Below are 24,733 nucleotides of genomic sequence, written 5' to 3' on the forward strand. Positions count from 1 at the left end.
CCCCTGACTGGCCGCACACACTGCCCCAGCACTCCCCTGACTGGCCGCACACACTGCCCCCGCACTCCCCCGACTGGCCGAACTCACAGAACCCGCACTCCCCTGACTGCCCGGACTCACTGCACCCACACTCCCTTGACTGACCGCACTGACTGCACCCGCACTCCCCTGACTGACCGCACTCACTGCACCCGCACTCCCCTGACTGGCCGCACTCACTGCACCCGCACTCCCCTGATTGACCGCACTCAGTGCATCGACACTCCCCTGACTGGTCGCACTCACTGCACCCGCACTCCCCTGACTGGCCGCACTAACTGCACCCGCACTCCCCTGACTGGCCGCACTCACTGCACCCGCACTCCCCTGACTGGCCGCACTCACCGCACTCCCCTGACTGACCGCACTCACAGCAGCCGTACTCCCCTGACTGGCCGCACTCCCTTGACTGACCGCACGCACAGCCCCTGCCCTCCCCTGACTGACCGCACTTACTCCACCCGCGCTCACCTGACTGACCGCACTCACTGCACCCGCACTCCCCTGACTGACAACACTCACTGCCCCCGCCCTCCCCTGACTGGCCGCACTCACTGCCCCCGCACTCCCCTGACTGGCCGCACTCACTGCACCCGCACTCACCTGACTGGCCGCACTCACTGCACCCACATTCCCCTGACTGGCCGCACTCACTGCCCCGGACTCCCCTGACTGACCGAACCCACTGCCCCGGACTCCCCTGACTGGTATCACTCACTGCCCCCGCACTCCCCTGACTGACCGCACTCACTGCCCCCGCACTCCCCTGACTGACCGCACTCACTGCACCCGCACTCCCTGACTGGCCGCACTCACTGCACCCGCACTCCCCTGACTGGCCGCACTAACTGCACCCGCACTCCCCTGACTGGCCGCACTCACAGCACCCGCACTCCCCTGACTGGCCGCACTCACTGCACCCGCACTCCCTTGACTGACCGCACTCACTGCACCCACACTCCCCTGACTGACCGCACTCACAGCCCCTGCCCTCCCCTGACTGGCCACACTCACTGCACCCGCACCCCCCTGACTGGCCGCACTCACTGCACCCACACTCCCCTGACTGACCGCACTCACTTCACCCACGCTCCCCTGATTGACCGCGCTCACTGCACCCGCACTCCCCTGATTGACCGCACTCACTGCATCCAGACTCCCCTAACTGGCCGCACTCACTGCACCCACACTCCTCTGACTGGCCGCACTCACCGCACTCCTCTGACTGGCCGCACTCACCGCACTCCCTTGACTGGCCGCACTCACAGCACCCGCACTCCCGACTGGCCGCACTCACTGCACCCACGCTCCCTTGACTGACGGCACTTACTGAACTCGCGCTCCCCTGACTGGCCGCACTCACTGCACCCGCACTCCCCTGACTGACAACACTCACTGCACCCGCACTCCCCTGACTGGCCGCACTCACTGCCCCCGCACTCCACTGACTGACCGCACACACAGCACCCGCACTCCCCTGACTGGCCACACTCACTGCACCCGCACTCCCCTGACTGGCCGCACTCACTGCCCCCGCACTCCCCTGACTGACCGCACTCACTGCACCCGCACTCCCCTGACTGACCGCACTCACTGCCCCCGCACTCCCCTGACTGACCGCACTCACTGCCCCCGCACTCCCCTGACTGACCGCACTCACTGCACCCGCACTCCCCTGACTGACCGCACTCACTGCACCCACACTCCGCAGACTCGCCGCACATACTGCACCCGCACTCTGCAGACTGACCGCACTCACTGCCCCCACACTCCCCTGCCTGACCGCACTCACTGCACCCACACTCCCCTGACTGGCCGCACTCACTGCACCCACACTCCCCTGACTGGCCGCAATCACCGCCCCCGCACTGCCCTGACTGGCCGCACTCACTGCACCCGCACTCCCCTGACTGGCCGCACTAACTGCACCCGCACTCCCCTGACTGGCCACACTCACCGCACGCCCCTGACTGACCGCACTAACTGCACCCGCACTCCCCTGACTGGCCACACTCACCGCACGCCCCTGACTGACCGCACTAACTGCACCCGCACTCCCCTGACTGGCCACACTCACCGCACTCCCCTGACTGACCGCACTAACTGCACCCACACTCCCCTGACTGGCCGCACTCACAGCACCCGCACTCCCCTGACTGGCCGCACTCACAGCCCCTGCCCTCCCCTGACTGACCGCACTCACTGCCCCCGCCCTCACCTGACTGGCCGCGCTCAATGCACCTGCACTCACCTGACTGGCCACACTCACTGCATCCGCACTACCCTGACTGGCTGCACTCACTGCACCCGCACCCCCCTGACTGGCCGCACTCACTGCACCCGCACCCCCCTGACTGGCCGCACTCACTGCACCCACACTCCCTGACTGACCGCACTCACTGCACCCGCGCTCCCCTGATTGACCGCGCTCACTGCACCCGCACTCCCCTGATTGACCGCACTCAGTGCATCCACACTCCCCTGACTGGTCGCACTCACTGCATCCACACTCCCCTGACTGGCTGCACTCACTGCACCCACACTCCTCTGACTGGCCGCACTCACCGCACTCCCCTGACTGGCCGCACTCACTGCACCCGCACTCCTCTGACTGGCCGCACTCACCGCACTCCCCAGACTGGTCGCACTCAGTGCATCCACACTCCACAGATTGGTCGCACTCACTGCATCCACACTCCCCTGACTGGCCGCACACACTGCCCCAGCACTCCACTGACTGGCCGCACACACTGCCCCCGCACTCCCCCGACTGGCCGAACTCACAGAACCCGCACTCCCCTGACTGCCCGCACTCACTGCACCCACACTCGCTTGACTGACCGCACTGACTGCACCCGCACTCCCCTGACTGACCGCACTCACTGCACCCGCACTCCCCTGACTGGCCGCACTAACTGCACCCGCACTCCCCTGACTGGCCGCACTCACTGCACCCGCACTCCCCTGACTGGCCGCACTCACCGCACTCCCCTGACTGACCGCACTCACAGCAGCCGTACTCCCCTGACTGGCCGCACTCCCTTGACTGACCGCACGCACAGCCCCTGCCCTCCCCTGACTGACCGCACTTACTCCACCCGCGCTCACCTGACTGACCGCACTCACTGCACCCGCACTCCCCTGACTGACAACACTCACTGCCCCCGCCCTCCCCTGACTGGCCGCACTCACTGCCCCCGCACTCCCCTGACTGGCCGCACTCACTGCACCCGCACTCACCTGACTGGCCGCACTCACTGCACCCACATTCCCCTGACTGGCCGCACTCACTGCCCCCGCACTCCCCTGACTGACCGAACCCACTGCCCCGGACTCCACTGACTGGCCGCACTCACTGCCCCCGCACTCCCCTGACTGACCGCACTCACTGCCCCCGCACTCCCCTGACTGACCGCACTCACTGCCCCCGCACTCCCCTGACTGACCGCACTCACTGCACCCGCACTCCCTGACTGACCGCACTCACTGCACCCACACTCCGCAGACTTGCCGCACATACTGCACCCGCACTCTGCAGACTGACCGCACTCACTGCCCCCACACTCCCCTGCCTGACCGCACTCACTGCACCCACACTCCCCTGACTGGCCGCACTCACTGCACCCGCACTCCCCTGACTGGCCGCAATCACCGCCCCCGCACTGCCCTGACTGGCCGCACTCACTGCACCCGCACTCCCCTGACTGGCCGCACTAACTGCACCCGCACTCCCCTGACTGGCCACACTCACCGCACGCCCCTGACTGACTGCACTAACTGCACCCGCATTCCCCTGACTGGCCGCACTCACAGCACCCGCACTCCCCTGACTGGCCGCACTCACTGCACCCGCACTCCCTTGACTGACCGCACTCACTGCACCCACACTCCCCTGACTGACCGCACTCACAGCCCCTGCCCTCCCCTGACTGACCGCACTCACTGCCCCCGCCCTCACCTGACTGGCCGCGCTCACTGCACCCACATTCCCCTGACTGGCCACACTCACTGCACCCGCACCCCCCTGACTGGCCGCACTCACTGCACCCACACTCCCCTGACTGACCGCACTCACTTCACCCACGCTCCCCTGATTGACCGCGCTCACTGCACCCGCACTCCCCTGATTGACCGCACTCACTGCATCCAGACTCCCCTAACTGGCCGCACTCACTGCACCCACACTCCTCTGACTGGCCGCACTCACCGCACTCCTCTGACTGGCCGCACTCACCGCACTCCCTTGACTGACCGCACTCACTGCACCCGCACTCCCCTGACTGGCCGCACTCACAGCACCCGCACTCCCGACTGGCCGCACTCACTGCACCCACGCTCCCTTGACTGACGGCACTTACTGAACCCGCGCTCCCCTGACTGGCCGCACTCACTGCACCCGCACTCCCCTGACTGACAACACTCACTGCACCCGCACTCCCCTGACTGGCCGCACTCACTCCCCCCGCACTCCCCTGACTGACCGCACTCACTGCACCCGCACTCCCCTGACTGACCGCACTCACTGCCCCCGCACTCCCCTGACTGACCGCACTCACTGCCCCCGCACTCCCCTGACTGACCGCACTCACTGCACCCGCACTCCCCTGACTGACCGCACTCACTGCACCCACACTCCGCAGACTCGCCGCACATACTGCACCCGCACTCTGCAGACTGACCGCACTCACTGCCCCCACACTCCCCTGCCTGACCGCACTCACTGCACCCACACTCCCCTGACTGGCCGCAATCACCGCCCCCGCACTGCCCTGACTGGCCGCACTCACTGCACCCGCACTCCCCTGACTGGCCGCACTAACTGCACCCGCACTCCCCTGACTGGCCACACTCACCGCACGCCCCTGACTGACCGCACTAACTGCACCCGCACTCCCCTGACTGGCCACACTCACCGCACGCCCCTGACTGACCGCACTAACTGCACCCGCACTCCCCTGACTGGCCACACTCACCGCACTCCCCTGACTGACCGCACTAACTGCACCCACACTCCCCTGACTGGCCGCACTCACAGCACCCGCACTCCCCTGACTGGCCGCACTCACAGCCCCTGCCCTCCCCTGACTGACCGCACTCACTGCCCCCGCCCTCACCTGACTGGCCGCGCTCAATGCACCTGCACTCACCTGACTGGCCACACTCACTGCATCCGCACTACCCTGACTGGCTGCACTCACTGCACCCGCACCCCCCTGACTGGCCGCACTCACTGCACCCGCACCCCCCTGACTGGCCGCACTCACTGCACCCACACTCCCTGACTGACCGCACTCACTGCACCCGCGCTCCCCTGATTGACCGCGCTCACTGCACCCGCACTCCCCTGATTGACCGCACTCAGTGCATCCACACTCCCCTGACTGGTCGCACTCACTGCATCCACACTCCCCTGACTGGCTGCACTCACTGCACCCACACTCCTCTGACTGGCCGCACTCACCGCACTCCCCTGACTGGCCGCACTCACTGCACCCGCACTCCTCTGACTGGCCGCACTCACCGCACTCCCCAGACTGGTCGCACTCAGTGCATCCACACTCCACAGATTGGTCGCACTCACTGCATCCACACTCCCCTGACTGGCCGCACACACTGCCCCAGCACTCCACTGACTGGCCGCACACACTGCCCCCGCACTCCCCCGACTGGCCGAACTCACAGAACCCGCACTCCCCTGACTGCCCGCACTCACTGCACCCACACTCCCTTGACTGACCGCACTGACTGCACCCGCACTCCCCTGACTGACCGCACTCACTGCACCCGCACTCCCCTGACTGGCCGCACTCACTGCACCCGCACTCCCCTGATTGACCGCACTCAGTGCATCGACACTCCCCTGACTGGTCGCACTCACTGCACCCGCACTCCCCTGACTGGCTGCACTAACTGCACCCGCACTCCCCTGACTGGCCGCACTCACTGCACCCGCACTCCCCTGACTGGCCGCACTCACCGCACTCCCCTGACTGACCGCACTCACAGCAGCCGTACTCCCCTGACTGGCCGCACTCCCTTGACTGACCGCACTCACAGCCCCTGCCCTCCCCTGACTGACCGCACTTACTCCACCCGCGCTCACCTGACTGACCGCACTCACTGCACCCGCACTCCCCTGACTGACAACACTCACTGCCCCCGCCCTCCCCTGACTGGCCGCACTCACTGCCCCCGCACCCCCCTGACTGGCCGCACTCACTGCACCCGCACCCACCTGACTGGCCGCACTCACTGCACCCACATTCCCCTGACTGGCCGCACTCACTGCCCCCGCACTCCCCTGACTGACCGAACCCACTGCCCCGGACTCCCCTGACTGGCCGCACTCACTGCCCCCGCACTCCCCTGACTGACCGCACTCACTGCACCCGCACTCCCCTGACTGACCGCACTCACTGCCCCCGCACTCCCCTGACTGACCGCACTCACTGCCCCCGCACTCCCCTGACTGACCGCACTCACTGCACCCGCACTCCCCTGACTGACCGCACTCACTGCACCCACACTCCGCAGACTTGCCGCACATACTGCACCCGCACTCTGCAGACTGACCGCACTCACTGCCCCCACACTCCCCTGCCTGACCGCACTCACTGCACCCACACTCCCCTGACTGGCCGCACTCACTGCACCCGCACTCCCCTGACTGGCCGCAATCACCGCCCCCGCACTGCCCTGACTGGCCGCACTCACTGCACCCGCACTCCCCTGACTGGCCGCACTAACTGCACCCGCACTCCCCTGACTGGCCACACTCACCGCACGCCCCTGACTGACTGCACTAACTGCACCCGCACTCCCCTGACTGGCCGCACTCACAGCACCCGCACTCCCCTGACTGGCCGCACTCACTGCACCCGCACTCCCTTGACTGACCGCACTCACTGCACCCACACTCCCCTGACTGACCGCACTCACAGCCCCTGCCCTCCCCTGACTGACCGCACTCACTGCCCCCGCCCTCACCTGACTGGCCGCGCTCACTGCACCCACATTCCCCTGACTGGCCACACTCACTGCACCCGCACCCCCCTGACTGGCCGCACTCACTGCACCCACACTCCCCTGACTGACCGCACTCACTGCACCCGCGCTCCCCTGATTGACCGCGCTCACTGCACCCGCACTCCCCTGATTGACCGCACTCACTGCATCCAGACTCCCCTAACTGGCCGCACTCACTGCACCCACACTCCTCTGACTGGCCGCACTCACCGCACTCCTCTGACTGGCCGCACTCACCGCACTCCCTTGACTGACCGCACTCACTGCACCCGCACTCCCCTGACTGGCCGCACTCACAGCACCCGCACTCCCGACTGGCCGCACTCACTGCACCCACGCTCCCTTGACTGACGGCACTTACTGAACCCGCGCTCCCCTGACTGGCCGCACTCACTGCACCCGCACTCCCCTGACTGACAACACTCACTGCACCCGCACTCCCCTGACTGGCCGCACTCACTGCCCCCGCACTCCACTGACTGACCGCACACACAGCACCCGCACTCCCCTGACTGGCCACACTCACTGCACCCGCACTCCCCTGACTGGCCGCACTCACTGCCCCCGCACTCCCCTGACTGACCGCACTCACTGCACCCGCACTCCCCTGACTGACCGCACTCACTGCCCCCGCACTCCCCTGACTGACCGCACTCACTGCCCCCGCACTCCCCTGACTGACCGCACTCACTGCACCCGCACTCCCCTGACTGACCGCACTCACTGCACCCACACTCCGCAGACTCGCCGCACATACTGCACCCGCACTCTGCAGACTGACCGCACTCACTGCCACCACACTCCCCTGCCTGACCGCACTCACTGCACCCACACTCCCCTGACTGGCCGCACTCACTGCACCCACACTCCCCTGACTGGCCGCAATCACCGCCCCCGCACTGCCCTGACTGGCCGCACTCACTGCACCCGCACTCCCCTGACTGGCCGCACTAACTGCACCCGCACTCCCCTGACTGGCCACACTCACCGCACGCCCCTGACTGACCGCACTAACTGCACCCGCACTCCCCTTACTGGCCACACTCACCGCACGCCCTTGACTGACCGCACTAACTGCACCCGCACTCCCCTGACTGGCCACACTCACCGCACTCCCCTGACTGACCGCACTAACTGCACCCACACTCCCCTGACTGGCCGCACTCACAGCACCCGCACTCCCCTGACTGGCCGCACTCACTGCACCCACACTCCCCTGACTGGCCGCACTCACAGCACCCGCACTCCCCTGACTGGCCGCACTCACTGCACCCACACTCCCTTGACTGACCGCACTCACTGCACCCGCACTCACCCGACTGACCGCACTCACAGCCCCTGCCCTCCCCTGACTGACCGCACTCACTGCCCCCGCCCTCACCTGACTGGCCGCGCTCACTGCACCTGCACTCACCTGACTGGGCGCGCTCACTGCACCTGCACTCCCCTGACTCGCCACACTCACTGCATCCGCACTACCCTGACTGGCCGCACTCACTGCACCCGCACCCCCCTGACTGGCCGCACTCACTGCACCCGCACCCCCCTGACTGGCCGCACTCACTGCACCCACACTCCCCTGACTGACCGCACTCACTGCACCCGCGCTCCCCTGATTGACCGCGCTCACTGCACCCGCACTCCCCTGATTGACCGCACTCAGTGCATCCACACTCCCCTGACTGGTCGCACTCACTGCATAAACACTCCCCTGACTGGCCGCACTCACTGCACCCACACTCCTCTGACTGGCCGCACTCACCGCACTCCCCTGACTGGCCGCACTCACTGCACCCGCACTCCTCTGACTGGCCGCACTCACCGCACTCCCCAGACTGGTTGCACTCAGTGCATCCACACTCCACAGACTGGTCGCACTCACTGCATCCACACTCCCCTGACTGGCCGCACACACTGCCCCAGCACTCCCCTGACTGGCCGCACACACTGCCCCCGCACTCCCCCGACTGGCCGAACTCACAGAACCCGCACTCCCCTGACTGCCCGCACTCACTGCACCCACACTCCCTTGACTGACCGCACTGACTGCACCCGCACTCCCCTGACTGACCGCACTCACTGCACCCGCACTCCCCTGACTGGCCGCACTCACTGCCCCCGCACTCCCCTGACTGACCACACTCACTGCACCCGCACTCCCCTGACTGGCCGCACTAACTGCACCCGCACTCCCCTGACTGGCCGCACTCACTGCACCCGCACTCCCCTGACTGGCCGCACTCACCGCACTCCCCTGACTGACCGCACTCACTGCACCCACACTCCGCAGACTGGCCGCACAAACTGCACCCGCACTCCCCTGGCGGGCTGCACTCACTGCCCCCGCACACCCCTGACTGACCACACTCATTGCATCCACACTCCCCTGACTGACCGCACTCACTGCACCAACACTCCCCTGACTGGCTGCACTCACTGCACCCACACTCCACTGACTGGCCGCACTCACTGCACCCGCACTCCCCTGACTGGCCGCACTCACAGAACCCGCACTTCCCTGACTGGCTGCACTCACTGCACCCACACTCCCTTGACTGACCGCACTGACTGCACCCGCACTCCCCTGACTGACCGCACTCACTGCACCCACACTCCCCTGACTGACAACACTCACTGCCCCCGCACTCCCCTGACTGACCGCACTCACAGCACCCGCACTCCCCTGACTGACCGCACTCACTGCACCCGCACTCCCATGACTGGCCGCACTCACTGCCCCCGCACTCCCCTGACTGACCGCACTCACTGCCCCCGCACTCCCCTGACGTGCCGCACTCACTGCACCCGCACTCCCCTGACTGACCGCACTCACAGCACCCGCACTCCCCTGACTGGCCGGACTCACCGCACCCGCACTCCCCTGACTGGCCGCACTCACAGCACCCGCACTCCCCTGACTGACCGCACTCACTGCACCCGCACTCCACTGACTGACCGTAATTACTGCACCCGCTCTCGCCTGTCTGATCGCACTAACTGCACGCACACTCCCCTGACTGACAACACTCACTGCACCCGCACTCCCCTGACTGACCGCACTCACTGCACCCGCACTCCTCTGACTGGCCGCACTCACCGCACTCCCCGGACTGACCGCACTCACTGCACCCGCACTCCACTGACTCGCCGCACTCACAGCACCCGCACTCCCCTGACTGGCCGCACTCACTGCACCCACACTCCCTTGACTGACCGAACCCACTGCCCCGGACTCCCCTGACTGGTCGCACTCTCTGCCCCCGCACTCCCCCGACTGGCCGGACTCATAGCAGCCCCACTCCCCTGACTGGCCGCACTCACTGCATCCACAATCCCCTGACTGGCCGCACTCACTGCACCCGGACTCCCCTGACTGGCCACACTCACCGCACTCCCCTGACTGGCCGCACTCACTGCACCCGCACTCTGCAGACTGACCGCACTCACTGCCCCCACACTCCCCTGCCTGACCGCACTCACTGCACCCACACTCCCCTGACTGGCCGCACTCACTGCACCCGCACTCCCCTGACTGGCCGCAATCACCGCCCCCGCACTGCCCTGACTGGCCGCACTCACTGCACCCGCACTCCCCTGACTGGCCGCACTAACTGCACCCGCACTCCCCTGACTGGCCACACTCACCGCACGCCCCTGACTGACTGCACTAACTGCACCCGCACTCCCCTGACTGGCCGCACTCACAGCACCCGCACTCCCCTGACTGGCCGCACTCACTGCACCCGCACTCCCTTGACTGACCGCACTCACTGCACCCACACTCCCCTGACTGACCGCACTCACAGCCCCTGCCCTCCCCTGACTGACCGCACTCACTGCCCCCGCCCTCACCTGACTGGCCGCGCTCACTGCACCCACATTCCCCTGACTGGCCACACTCACTGCACCCGCACCCCCCTGACTGGCCGCACTCACTGCACCCACACTCCCCTGACTGACCGCACTCACTGCACCCGCGCTCCCCTGATTGACCGCGCTCACTGCACCCGCACTCCCCTGATTGACCGCACTCACTGCATCCAGACTCCCCTAACTGGCCGCACTCACTGCACCCACACTCCTCTGACTGGCCGCACTCACCGCACTCCTCTGACTGGCCGCACTCACCGCACTCCCTTGACTGACCGCACTCACTGCACCCGCACTCCCCTGACTGGCCGCACTCACAGCACCCGCACTCCCGACTGGCCGCACTCACTGCACCCACGCTCCCTTGACTGACGGCACTTACTGAACCCGCGCTCCCCTGACTGGCCGCACTCACTGCACCCGCACTCCCCTGACTGACAACACTCACTGCACCCGCACTCCCCTGACTGGCCGCACTCACTGCCCCCGCACTCCACTGACTGACCGCACACACAGCACCCGCACTCCCCTGACTGGCCACACTCACTGCACCCGCACTCCCCTGACTGGCCGCACTCACTGCCCCCGCACTCCCCTGACTGACCGCACTCACTGCACCCGCACTCCCCTGACTGACCGCACTCACTGCCCCCGCACTCCCCTGACTGACCGCACTCACTGCCCCCGCACTCCCCTGACTGACCGCACTCACTGCACCCGCACTCCCCTGACTGACCGCACTCACTGCACCCACACTCCGCAGACTCGCCGCACATACTGCACCCGCACTCTGCAGACTGACCGCACTCACTGCCACCACACTCCCCTGCCTGACCGCACTCACTGCACCCACACTCCCCTGACTGGCCGCACTCACTGCACCCACACTCCCCTGACTGGCCGCAATCACCGCCCCCGCACTGCCCTGACTGGCCGCACTCACTGCACCCGCACTCCCCTGACTGGCCGCACTAACTGCACCCGCACTCCCCTGACTGGCCACACTCACCGCACGCCCCTGACTGACCGCACTAACTGCACCCGCACTCCCCTGACTGGCCACACTCACCGCACGCCCTTGACTGACCGCACTAACTGCACCCGCACTCCCCTGACTGGCCACACTCACCGCACTCCCCTGACTGACCGCACTAACTGCACCCACACTCCCCTGACTGGCCGCACTCACAGCACCCGCACTCCCCTGACTGGCCGCACTCACTGCACCCACACTCCCCTGACTGGCCGCACTCACAGCACCCGCACTCCCCTGACTGGCCGCACTCACTGCACCCACACTCCCTTGACTGACCGCACTCACTGCACCCGCACTCCCCTGACTGACCGCACTCACAGCCCCTGCCCTGCCCTGACTGACCGCACTCACTGCCCCCGCCCTCACCTGACTGGCCGCGCTCACTGCACCTGCACTCACCTGACTGGGCGCGCTCACTGCACCTGCACTCCCCTGACTCGCCACACTCACTGCATCCGCACTACCCTGACTGGCCGCACTCACTGCACCCGCACCCCCCTGACTGGCCGCACTCACTGCACCCGCACCCCCCTGACTGGCCGCACTCACTGCACCCACACTCCCCTGACTGACCGCACTCACTGCACCCGCGCTCCCCTGATTGACCGCGCTCACTGCACCCGCACTCCCCTGATTGACCGCACTCAGTGCATCCACACTCCCCTGACTGGTCGCACTCACTGCATAAACACTCCCCTGACTGGCCGCACTCACTGCACCCACACTCCTCTGACTGGCCGCACTCACCGCACTCCCCTGACTGGCCGCACTCACTGCACCCGCACTCCTCTGACTGGCCGCACTCACCGCACTCCCCAGACTGGTCGCACTCAGTGCATCCACACTCCACAGACTGGTCGCACTCACTGCATCCACACTCCCCTGACTGGCCGCACACACTGCCCCAGCACTCCCCTGACTGGCCGCACACACTGCCCCCGCACTCCCCCGACTGGCCGAACTCACAGAACCCGCACTCCCCTGACTGCCCGCACTCACTGCACCCACACTCCCTTGACTGACCGCACTGACTGCACCCGCACTCCCCTGACTGACCGCACTCACTGCACCCGCACTCCCCTGACTGGCCGCACTCACTGCCCCCGCACTCCCCTGACTGACCACACTCACTGCACCCGCACTCCCCTGACTGGCCGCACTAACTGCACCCGCACTCCCCTGACTGGCCGCACTCACTGCACCCGCACTCCCCTGACTGGCCGCACTCACCGCACTCCCCTGACTGACCGCACTCACTGCACCCACACTCCGCAGACTGGCCGCACAAACTGCACCCGCACTCCCCTGGCGGGCTGCACTCACTGCCCCCGCACACCCCTGACTGACCACACTCATTGCATCCACACTCCCCTGACTGACCGCACTCACTGCACCAACACTCCCCTGACTGGCTGCACTCACTGCACCCACACTCCACTGACTGGCCGCACTCACTGCACCCGCACTCCCCTGACTGGCTGCACTCACTGCACCCACACTCCACTGACTGGCCGCACTCACTGCACCCGCACTCCCCTGACTGGCCGCACTCACAGAACCCGCACTTCCCTGACTGGCTGCACTCACTGCACCCACACTCCCTTGACTGACCGCACTGACTGCACCCGCACTCCCCTGACTGACCGCACTCACTGCACCCACACTCCCCTGACTGACAACACTCACTGCCCCCGCACTCCCCTGACTGACCGCACTCACAGCACCCGCACTCCCCTGACTGACCGCACTCACTGCACCCGCACTCCCATGACTGGCCGCACTCACTGCCCCCGCACTCCCCTGACTGACCGCACTCACTGCCCCCGCACTCCCCTGACGTGCCGCACTCACTGCACCCGCACTCCCCTGACAGACCGCACTCACAGCACCCGCACTCCCCTGACTGGCCGGACTCACCGCACCCGCACTCCCCTGACTGGCCGCACTCACAGCACCCGCACTCCCCTGACTGACCGCACTCACTGCACCCGCACTCCCCTGACTGACCGTAATTACTGCACCCGCTCTCGCCTGTCTGATCGCACTAACTGCACGCACACTCCCCTGACTGACAACACTCACTGCACCCGCACTCCCCTGACTGACCGCACTCACTGCACCCGCACTCCTCTGACTGGCCGCACTCACCGCACTCCCCGGACTGACCGCACTCACTGCACCCGCACTCCACTGACTCGCCGCACTCACAGCACCCGCACTCCCCTGACTGGCCGCACTCACTGCACCCACACTCCCTTGACTGACCGAACCCACTGCCCCGGACTCCCCTGACTGGTCGCACTCTCTGCCCCCGCACTCCCCCGACTGGCCGGACTCATAGCAGCCCCACTCCCCTGACTGGCCGCACTCACTGCATCCACAATCCCCTGACTGGCCGCACTCACTGCACCCGGACTCCCCTGACTGGCCACACTCACCGCACTCCCCTGACTGGCCGCACTCACTGCACCCACACTCCCCTGACTGGTCGCACTCACTGCATCCACACTCCCCTGACTGGCCGCACTCACTGCACCCGCATTCCTCTGACTGGCCGCACTCACCGCACTCCCCTGACTGGCCGCACTCACTGCATCCACATTCCCCTGACTGGCCGCACTCACTGCCCCCACACTCCCCTGACTGGCCGCACTCACTGCACCCGCACTCCCCTGACAGGCCGCACTCACCGCCCCCGCACTGCCCTGACTGACCGCACTAACTGCACCCGCACTCCTCTGACTGGCCGCACTCACTGCACCCGCACTCCTCTGACTGGCCGCACTCACCGCACTCCCGTGACGGACCGCACTCACAGCCCCCGCACTCCCCTGACTGGCCGCACTCACTGCACCCGCGCTCCCCTGGCTGGCCGCACTGACAGCACCCGCACTCCCCTGACGGGCCGCACTCACTGCACCCGCACTCCACTGGCTGGCCGCACTCACAGCACCCGCATTCCCCTGACTGGCCGCACTCACTGCACCCATACTCCCTTGACTGACCGCACTTACTGCACCCGCGCTCCCCTGACTGACCGCACTCACTGCCGCCGCCCTCCCCTGACTGGCCGCACTCACTGCACCCACACTCCACTGACTGACCGCACTCACTGCCCCAGCACTCCCCTGACTGGCCGCACTCACTGCACCCGCACTCCCCTGACTTGCCGCACTCACTGCATCCACAATCCCCTGACTGGCCGCACTCACTGCACCCGCACTCCTCTGACTGGCCGCACTCACAGCACTCCCCTGACTGACCGCACTTACTGCACCCGCACTCCCCTGACTGGCCGCGCTCACAGCACCCGCACTCCCCTGACTGGCCGCACTCACTGCACCCACACTCCATTGACTGACCGCACTTACTGCACCCGCGCTCCCCTGACTGACCGCGCTCACTGCACCCGCACTCCCCTGACTGGCCGCACTCACTGCCCCCGCACTCGCCTGACTGGCCGCACTCACAGTGCCCGCACTCCCCTGACTGGCCACACTCACTGCCCCCGCACTCCCCCGACTGGCCGGACTCACAGCACCCGCACTCCCCTGACTGGCCGGACTCACAGCACCCGCACTCACCTGACTGGCCGGACTCACAGCCCCCGCACTCCCCTGACTGACCGTAATTACTGCACCCGCTCTCGCCTGACTGATCGCACTAACTGCACGCACACTCCCCTGACTGACAACACTCACTGCACCCGCACTCCCCTGACTGACCGCACTCACTGCACCCGCACTCCCCTGACTGGCCGCACTCACTGCATCCGCAATCCCCTGACTGGCCGCACTCACTGCATCCACAATCCCCTGACTGGCCGCACTCACTGCACCCGGACTCCCCTGACTGGCCACACTCACCGCACTCCCCTGACTGGCCGCACTCACTGCACCCACACTCCCCTGACTGGTCGCACTCACTGCATCCACACTCCCCTGACTGGCCGCACTCACAGAACCTGCACTCCCCTGACTGGCCGCACTCACTGCACCCACACTCCCCTGACTGGTCGCACTCACTGCATCCACACTCCCCTGACTGGCCGCACTCACTGCACCCACACTCCCCTGACTGGCCGCACTCACTGCCCCCGCACTCCCCTGACTGGCCGCACTCACAGAACCTGCACTCCCCTGACTGGCCGCACTCACTGCCCCCGCACTCCCCTGACTGGCCGCACTCACAGAACCTGCACTCCCCTGACTAACCGCACTCACTGCACCCACACTCCCCTGACTGGCCGCACTCACTGCACCCGCACTCCGCAGACTGGCCGCACTCACTGCACCCGCACTCCCCTGACAGGCCGCACTCACCACCCCCGCACTGCCCTGACTGGCCGCACTCACTGCACCCGCACTCCCCTGACTGGCCGCACTCACTGCACCCACACTCCCTTGACTGACCGCACTTACTGCACCCGCGCTCCCCTAACTGACCGCACTCACTGCACCCACACTCCCCTGACTGACCGCACTCACTGCACCCACACTCCCCTGACTGGCCGCACTCACTGCAACCACACTCCCCTGACTGACCGCACTCACTGCCCCAGCACTCCCCTGACTGGCCGCACACACTGCCCCCGCACACCCCTGACTGGCCGCACTCACAGAACCCGCACTCCCCTGACTGGCCGCACTCACTGCACCCACACTCCCTTGACTGACCACACCCGCACTCCCCTGACTGACCGCGCTCACTGCACCCGCACTCCCCTGACTGACAACACTCACTGCCCGTGCCCTCCCCTGACTGACCGCTCTCACTGCACCCGCACTCCCCTGACTGGCCGCACTCACTGCATCCACAATCCCCTGACTGGCCGCACTCACTGCACCCGGACTCCCCTGACTGGCCACACTCACCGCACTCCCCTGACTGGTCGCACTCACTGCATCCACACTCCCCTGACTGGCCGCACTCACTGCACCCGCATTCCTCTGACTGGCCGCACTCACCGCACTCCCCTGACTGGCCGCACTCACTGCATCCACACTCCCCTGACTGGCCGCACTCACTGCCCCCACACTCCCCTGACTGGCCGCACTCACTGCACCCGCACTCCCCTGACTGGCCGCACTCACTGCACCCGCACTCCTCTGACTGGCCGCACTCACCGCACTCCCGTGACGGACCGCACTCACAGCCCCCGCACTCCCCTGACTGGCCGCACTCACTGCACCCGCGCTCCCCTGGCTGGCCGCACTGACAGCACCCGCACTCCCCTGACGGGCCGCACTCACTGCACCCGCACTCCACTGGCTGGCCGCACTCACAGCACCCGCATTCCCCTGACTGGCCGCACTCACTGCACCCATACTCCCTTGACTGACCGCACTTACTGCACCCGCGCTCCCCTGACTGACCGCACTCACTGCCGCCGCCCTCCCCTGACTGACCACACTCACTGCACACACACTGCCCTGACTGGCCGCACTCACTGCACCCACACTCCACTGACTGACCGCACTCACTGCCCCAGCACTCCCCTGACTGGCCGCACACACTGCCCCCGCACTCCCCTGACTGGCCGCACTGCCCTGACTGACCGCACTCACTGCCACCGCACTCCCCTGACGTGCCGCACTCACTGCACCCGCACTCCCCTGACTGACCGCATTCACTGCACCCACACTCCGCAGACTGGCCGCACAAACTGCACCCGCACTCCACTGACTCGCCGCACTCACAGCACCCGCACTCCCCTGACTGGCCGCACTCACTGCACCCACACTCCCTTGACTGACCGAACCCACTGCCCCGGACTCCCCTGACTGGTCGCACTCTCTGCCCCCGCACTCCCCCGACTGGCCGGACTCATAGCAGCCCCACTCCCCTGACTGGCCGCACTCACTGCACCCGCACTCCCCTGACTGGCCGCACTCACTGCACCCAAACTCACCTGACTTGCCGCACTCACTGCATCCACAATCCCCTGACTGGCCGCACTCACTGCACCCGCACTCCTCTGACTGGCCGCACTCACAGCACTCCCCTGACTGACCGCACTTACTGCACCCGCACTCCCCTGACTGGCCGCGCTCACAGCACCCGCACTCCCCTGACTGGCCGCACTCACTGCACCCACACTCCATTGACTGACCGCACTTACTGCACCCGCGCTCCCCTGACTGACCGCGCTCACTGCACCCGCACTCCCCTGACTGGCCGCACTCACTGCATCCACAATCCCCTGACTGGCCGCACTCACTGCACCCGCACTCCTCTGACTGGCCGCACTCACAGCACTCCCCTGACTGACCGCACTTACTGCACCCGCACTCCCCTGACTGGCCGCGCTCACAGCACCCGCACTCCCCTGACTGGCCGCACTCACTGCACCCACACTCCATTGACTGACCGCACTTACTGCACCCGCGCTCCCCTGACTGACCGCGCTCACTGCACCCGCACTCCCCTGACTGGCCGCACTCACTGCCCCCGCACTCGCCTGACTGGCCGCACTCACAGTGCCCGCACTCCCCTGACTGGCCACACTCACTGCCCCCGCACTCCCCCGACTGGCCGGACTCACAGCACCCGCACTCCCCTGACTGGCCGGACTCACAGCCCCCGCACTCCCCTGACTGACCGTAATTACTGCACCCGCTCTCGCCTGACTGGCCGCACTCACTGCATCCGCAATCCCCTGACTGGCCGCACTCACTGCATCCACAATCCCCTGACTGGCCGCACTCACTGCACCCGGACTCCCCTGACTGGCCACACTCACCGCACTCCCCTGACTGGCCGCACTCACTGCACCCACACTCCCCTGACTGGTCGCACTCACTGCATCCACACTCCCCTGACTGGCCGCACTCACAGAACCTGCACTCCCCTGACTGGCCGCACTCACTGCACCCACACTCCCCTGACTGGTCGCACTCACTGCATCCACACTCCCCTGACTGGCCGCACTCACTGCACCCACACTCCCCTGACTGGCCGCACTCACTGCCCCCGCACTCCCCTGACTGGCCGCACTCACAGAACCTGCACTCCCCTGACTGGCCGCACTCACTGCCCCCGCACTCCCCTGACTGGCCGCACTCACAGAACCTGCACTCCCCTGACTAACCGCACTCACTGCACCCACACTCCCCTGACTGGCCGCACTCACTGCACCCGCACTCCGCAGACTGGCCGCACTCACTGCACCCGCACTCCCCTGACAGGCCGCACTCACCACCCCCGCACTGCCCTGACTGGCCGCACTCACTGCACCCGCACTCCCCTGACTGGCCGCACTCACTGCACCCACACTCCCTTGACTGACCGCACTTACTGCACCCGCGCTCCCCTAACTGACCGCACTCACTGCACCCACACTCCCCTGACTGACCGCACTCACTGCACCCACACTCCCCTGACTGGCCGCACTCACTGCCCCAGCACTCCCCTGACTGGCCGCACACACTGCCCCCGCACACCCCTGACTGGCCGCACTCACAGAACCCGCACTCCCCTGACTGGCCGCACTCACTGCACCCACACTCCCTTGACTGACCACACCCGCACTCCCCTGACTGACCGCGCTCACTGCACCCGCACTCCCCTGACTGACAACACTCACTGCCCGTGCCCTCCCCTGACTGACCGCTCTCACTGCACCCGCACTCCCCTGACTGGCCGCACTCACTGCATCCACAATCCCCTGACTGGCCGCACTCACTGCACCCGGACTCCCCTGACTGGCCACACTCACCGCACTCCCCTGACTGGTCGCACTCACTGCATCCACACTCCCCTGACTGGCCGCACTCACTGCACCCGCATTCCTCTGACTGGCCGCACTCACCGCACTCCCCTGACTGGCCGCACTCACTGCATCCACACTCCCCTGACTGGCCGCACTCACTGCCCCCACACTCCCCTGACTGGCCGCACTCACTGCACCCGCACTCCCCTGACTGGCCGCACTCACTGCACCCGCACTCCTCTGACTGGCCGCACTCACCGCACTCCCGTGACGGACCGCACTCACAGCCCCCGCACTCCCCTGACTGGCCGCACTCACTGCACCCGCGCTCCCCTGGCTGGCCGCACTGACAGCACCCGCACTCCCCTGACGGGCCGCACTCACTGCACCCGCACTCCACTGGCTGGCCGCACTCACAGCACCCGCATTCCCCTGACTGGCCGCACTCACTGCACCCATACTCCCTTGACTGACCGCACTTACTGCACCCGCGCTCCCCTGACTGACCGCACTCACTGCCGCCGCCCTCCCCTGACTGACCACACTCACTGCACACACACTCCCCTGACTGGCCGCACTCACTGCACCCACACTCCACTGACTGACCGCACTCACTGCCCCAGCACTCCCCTGACTGGCCGCACACACTGCCCCCGCACTCCCCTGACTGGCCGCACTGCCCTGACTGACCGCACTCACTGCCACCGCACTCCCCTGACGTGCCGCACTCACTGCACCCGCACTCCCCTGACTGACCGCATTCACTGCACCCACACTCCGCAGACTGGCCGCACAAACTGCACCCGCACTCCACTGACTCGCCGCACTCACAGCACCCGCACTCCCCTGACTGGCCGCACTCACTGCACCCACACTCCCTTGACTGACCGAACCCACTGCCCCGGACTCCCCTGACTGGTCGCACTCTCTGCCCCCGCACTCCCCCGACTGGCCGGACTCATAGCAGCCCCACTCCCCTGACTGGCCGCACTCACTGCACCCGCACTCCCCTGACTGGCCGCACTCACTGCACCCAAACTCACCTGACTTGCCGCACTCACTGCATCCACAATCCCCTGACTGGCCGCACTCACTGCACCCGCACTCCTCTGACTGGCCGCACTCACAGCACTCCCCTGACTGACCGCACTTACTGCACCCGCACTCCCCTGACTGGCCGCGCTCACAGCACCCGCACTCCCCTGACTGGCCGCACTCACTGCACCCACACTCCATTGACTGACCGCACTTACTGCACCCGCGCTCCCCTGACTGACCGCGCTCACTGCACCCGCACTCCCCTGACTGGCCGCACTCACTGCATCCACAATCCCCTGACTGGCCGCACTCACTGCACCCGCACTCCTCTGACTGGCCGCACTCACAGCACTCCCCTGACTGACCGCACTTACTGCACCCGCACTCCCCTGACTGGCCGCGCTCACAGCACCCGCACTCCCCTGACTGGCCGCACTCACTGCACCCACACTCCATTGACTGACCGCACTTACTGCACCCGCGCTCCCCTGACTGACCGCGCTCACTGCACCCGCACTCCCCTGACTGGCCGCACTCACTGCCCCCGCACTCGCCTGACTGGCCGCACTCACAGTGCCCGCACTCCCCTGACTGGCCACACTCACTGCCCCCGCACTCCCCCGACTGGCCGGACTCACAGCACCCGCACTCCCCTGACTGGCCGGACTCACAGCACCCGCACTCACCTGACTGGCCGGACTCACAGCCCCCGCACTCCCCTGACTGACCGTAATTACTGCACCCGCTCTCGCCTGACTGATCGCACTAACTGCACGCACACTCCCCTGACTGACAACACTCACTGCACCCGCACTCCCCTGACTGACCGCACTCACTGCACCCGCACTCCCCTGACTGGCCGCACTCACTGCATCCGCAATCCCCTGACTGGCCGCACTCACTGCATCCACAATCCCCTGACTGGCCGCACTCACTGCACCCGGACTCCCCTGACTGGCCACACTCACCGCACTCCCCTGACTGGCCGCACTCACTGCACCCACACTCCCCTGACTGGTCGCACTCACTGCATCCACACTCCCCTGACTGGCCGCACTCACTGCCCCCGCACTCCCCTGACTGGCCGCACTCACAGAACCTGCACTCCCCTGACTGGCCGCACTCACTGCACCCACACTCCCCTGACTGGTCGCACTCACTGCATCCACACTCCCCTGACTGGCCGCACTCACTGCACCCACACTCCCCTGACTGGCCGCACTCACTGCCCCCGCACTCCCCTGACTGGCCGCACTCACAGAACCTGCACTCCCCTGACTGGCCGCACTCACTGCACCCGCACTCCGCAGACTGGCCGCACTCACTGCACCCGCACTCCCCTGACAGGCCGCACTCACCACCCCCGCACTGCCCTGACTGGCCGCACTCACTGCACCCGCACTGCCCTGACTGGCCGCACTCACTGCACCCACACTCCCTTGACTGACCGCACTTACTGCACCCGCGCTCCCCTAACTGACCGCACTCACTGCACCCACACTCCCCTGACTGACCGCACTCACTGCACCCACACTCCCCTGACTGGCCGCACTCACTGCAACCACACTCCCCTGACTGACCGCACTCACTGCCCCAGCACTCCCCTGACTGGCCGCACACACTGCCCCCGCACACCCCTGACTGGCCGCACTCACAGAACCCGCACTCCCCTGACTGGCCGCACTCACTGCACCCACACTCCCTTGACTGACCACACCCGCACTCCCCTGACTGACCGCGCTCACTGCACCCGCACTCCCCTGACTGACAACACTCACTGCCCGTGCCCTCCCCTGACTGACCGCTCTCACTGCACCCGCACTCCCCTGACTGGCCGCACTCACTGCATCCACAATCCCCTGACTGGCCGCACTCACTGCACCCGGACTCCCCTGACTGGCCACACTCACCGCACTCCCCTGACTGGCCGCACTCACTGCACCCACACTCCCCTGACTGGTCGCACTCACTGCATCCACACTCCCCTGACTGGCCGCACTCACTGCACCCGCATTCCTCTGACTGGCCGCACTCACCGCACTCCCCTGACTGGCCGCACTCACTGCATCCACACTCCCCTGACTGGCCGCACTCACTGCCCCCACACTCCCCTGACTGGCCGCACTCACTGCACCCGCACTCCCCTGACAGGCCGCACTCACCGCCCCCGCACTGCCCTGACTGACCGCACTAACTGCACCCGCACTCCTCTGACTGGCCGCACTCACTGCACCCGCACTCCTCTGACTGGCCGCACTCACCGCACTCCCGTGACGGACCGCACTCACAGCCCCCGCACTCCCCTGACTGGCCGCACTCACTGCACCCGCGCTCCCCTGGCTGGCCGCACTGACAGCACCCGCACTCCCCTGACGGGCCGCACTCACTGCACCCGCACTCCACTGGCTGGCCGCACTCACAGCACCCGCATTCCCCTGACTGGCCGCACTCACTGCACCCATACTCCCTTGACTGACCGCACTTACTGCACCCGCGCTCCCCTGACTGACCGCACTCACTGCCGCCGCCCTCCCCTGACTGACCACACTCACTGCACACACACTCCCCTGACTGGCCGCACTCACTGCACCCACACTCCACTGACTGACCGCACTCACTGCCCCAGCACTCCCCTGACTGGCCGCACACACTGCCCCCGCACTCCCCTGACTGGCCGCACTGCCCTGACTGACCGCACTCACTGCCACCGCACTCCCCTGACGTGCCGCACTCACTGCACCCGCACTCCCCTGACTGACCGCATTCACTGCACCCACACTCCGCAGCATGGCCGCACAAACTGCACCCGCACTCCCCTGGCGGGCTGCACTCACTGCCCCCGCACACCCCTGACTGACCACACTCATTGCATCCACACTCCCCTGACTGACCGCACTCACTGCACCAACACTCCCCTGACTGGCTGCACTCACTGCACCCACACTCCACTGACTGGCCGCACTCACTGCACCCGCACTCCCCTGACTGGCTGCACTCACTGCACCCACACTCCCTTGACTGACCGCACTGACTGCACCCACACTCCCCTGACTGACCGCACTCACAGAACCCGCACTTCCCTGACTGGCTGCACTCACTGCACCCACACTCCCTTGACTGACCGCACTGACTGCACCCACACTCCCCTGACTGACCGCACTCACTGCACCCACACTCCCCTGACTGACAACACTCACTGCCCCCGCACTCCCCTGACTGGCCGCACTCACTGCACCCGCACTCCCATGACTGGCCGCACTCACTACCCCCGCACTCCCCTGACTGACCGCACTCACTGCCCCCGCACTCCCCTGACTGGCCGCACTCACTGCACCCGCACTCCCCTGACTGACCGCACTCACTGCACCCACACTCCGCAGACTGGCCGCACATACTGCACCCGCACTCCCCTGACTGGCCGCACTCACTGCACCCACACTCCTCTGACTGGCCGCACTCACCGCACTCCCCGGACTGACCGCACTCACTGCACCCGCACTCCACTGACTCGCCGCACTCACAGCACCCGCACTCCCCTGACTGGCCGCACTCACTGCACCCACACTCCCTTGACTGACCGAACCCACTGCCCCGGACTCCCCTGACTGGTCGCACTCTCTGCCCCCGCACTCCCCCGACTGGCCGGACTCATAGCAGCCCCACTCCCCTGACTGGCCGCACTCACTGCACCCGCACTCCCCTGACTTGCCGCACTCACTGCATCCACAATCCCCTGACTGGCCGCACTCACTGCACCCGCACTCCTCTGACTGGCCGCACTCACAGCACTCCCCTGACTGACCGCACTTACTGCACCCGCACTCCCCTGACTGGCCGCGCTCACAGCACCCGCACTCCCCTGACTGGCCGCACTCACTGCACCCACACTCCATTGACTGACCGCACTTACTGCACCCGCGCTCCCCTGACTGACCGCGCTCACTGCACCCGAACTCCCCTGACTGGCCGCACTCACTGCCCCCGCACTCGCCTGACTGGCCGCACTCACAGTG

This window comes from Mustelus asterias, chromosome 16 (genome assembly GCF_964213995.1).
Source record: "Mustelus asterias chromosome 16, sMusAst1.hap1.1, whole genome shotgun sequence".
NCBI classification, from domain to species: Eukaryota; Metazoa; Chordata; class Chondrichthyes; order Carcharhiniformes; family Triakidae; genus Mustelus; species Mustelus asterias.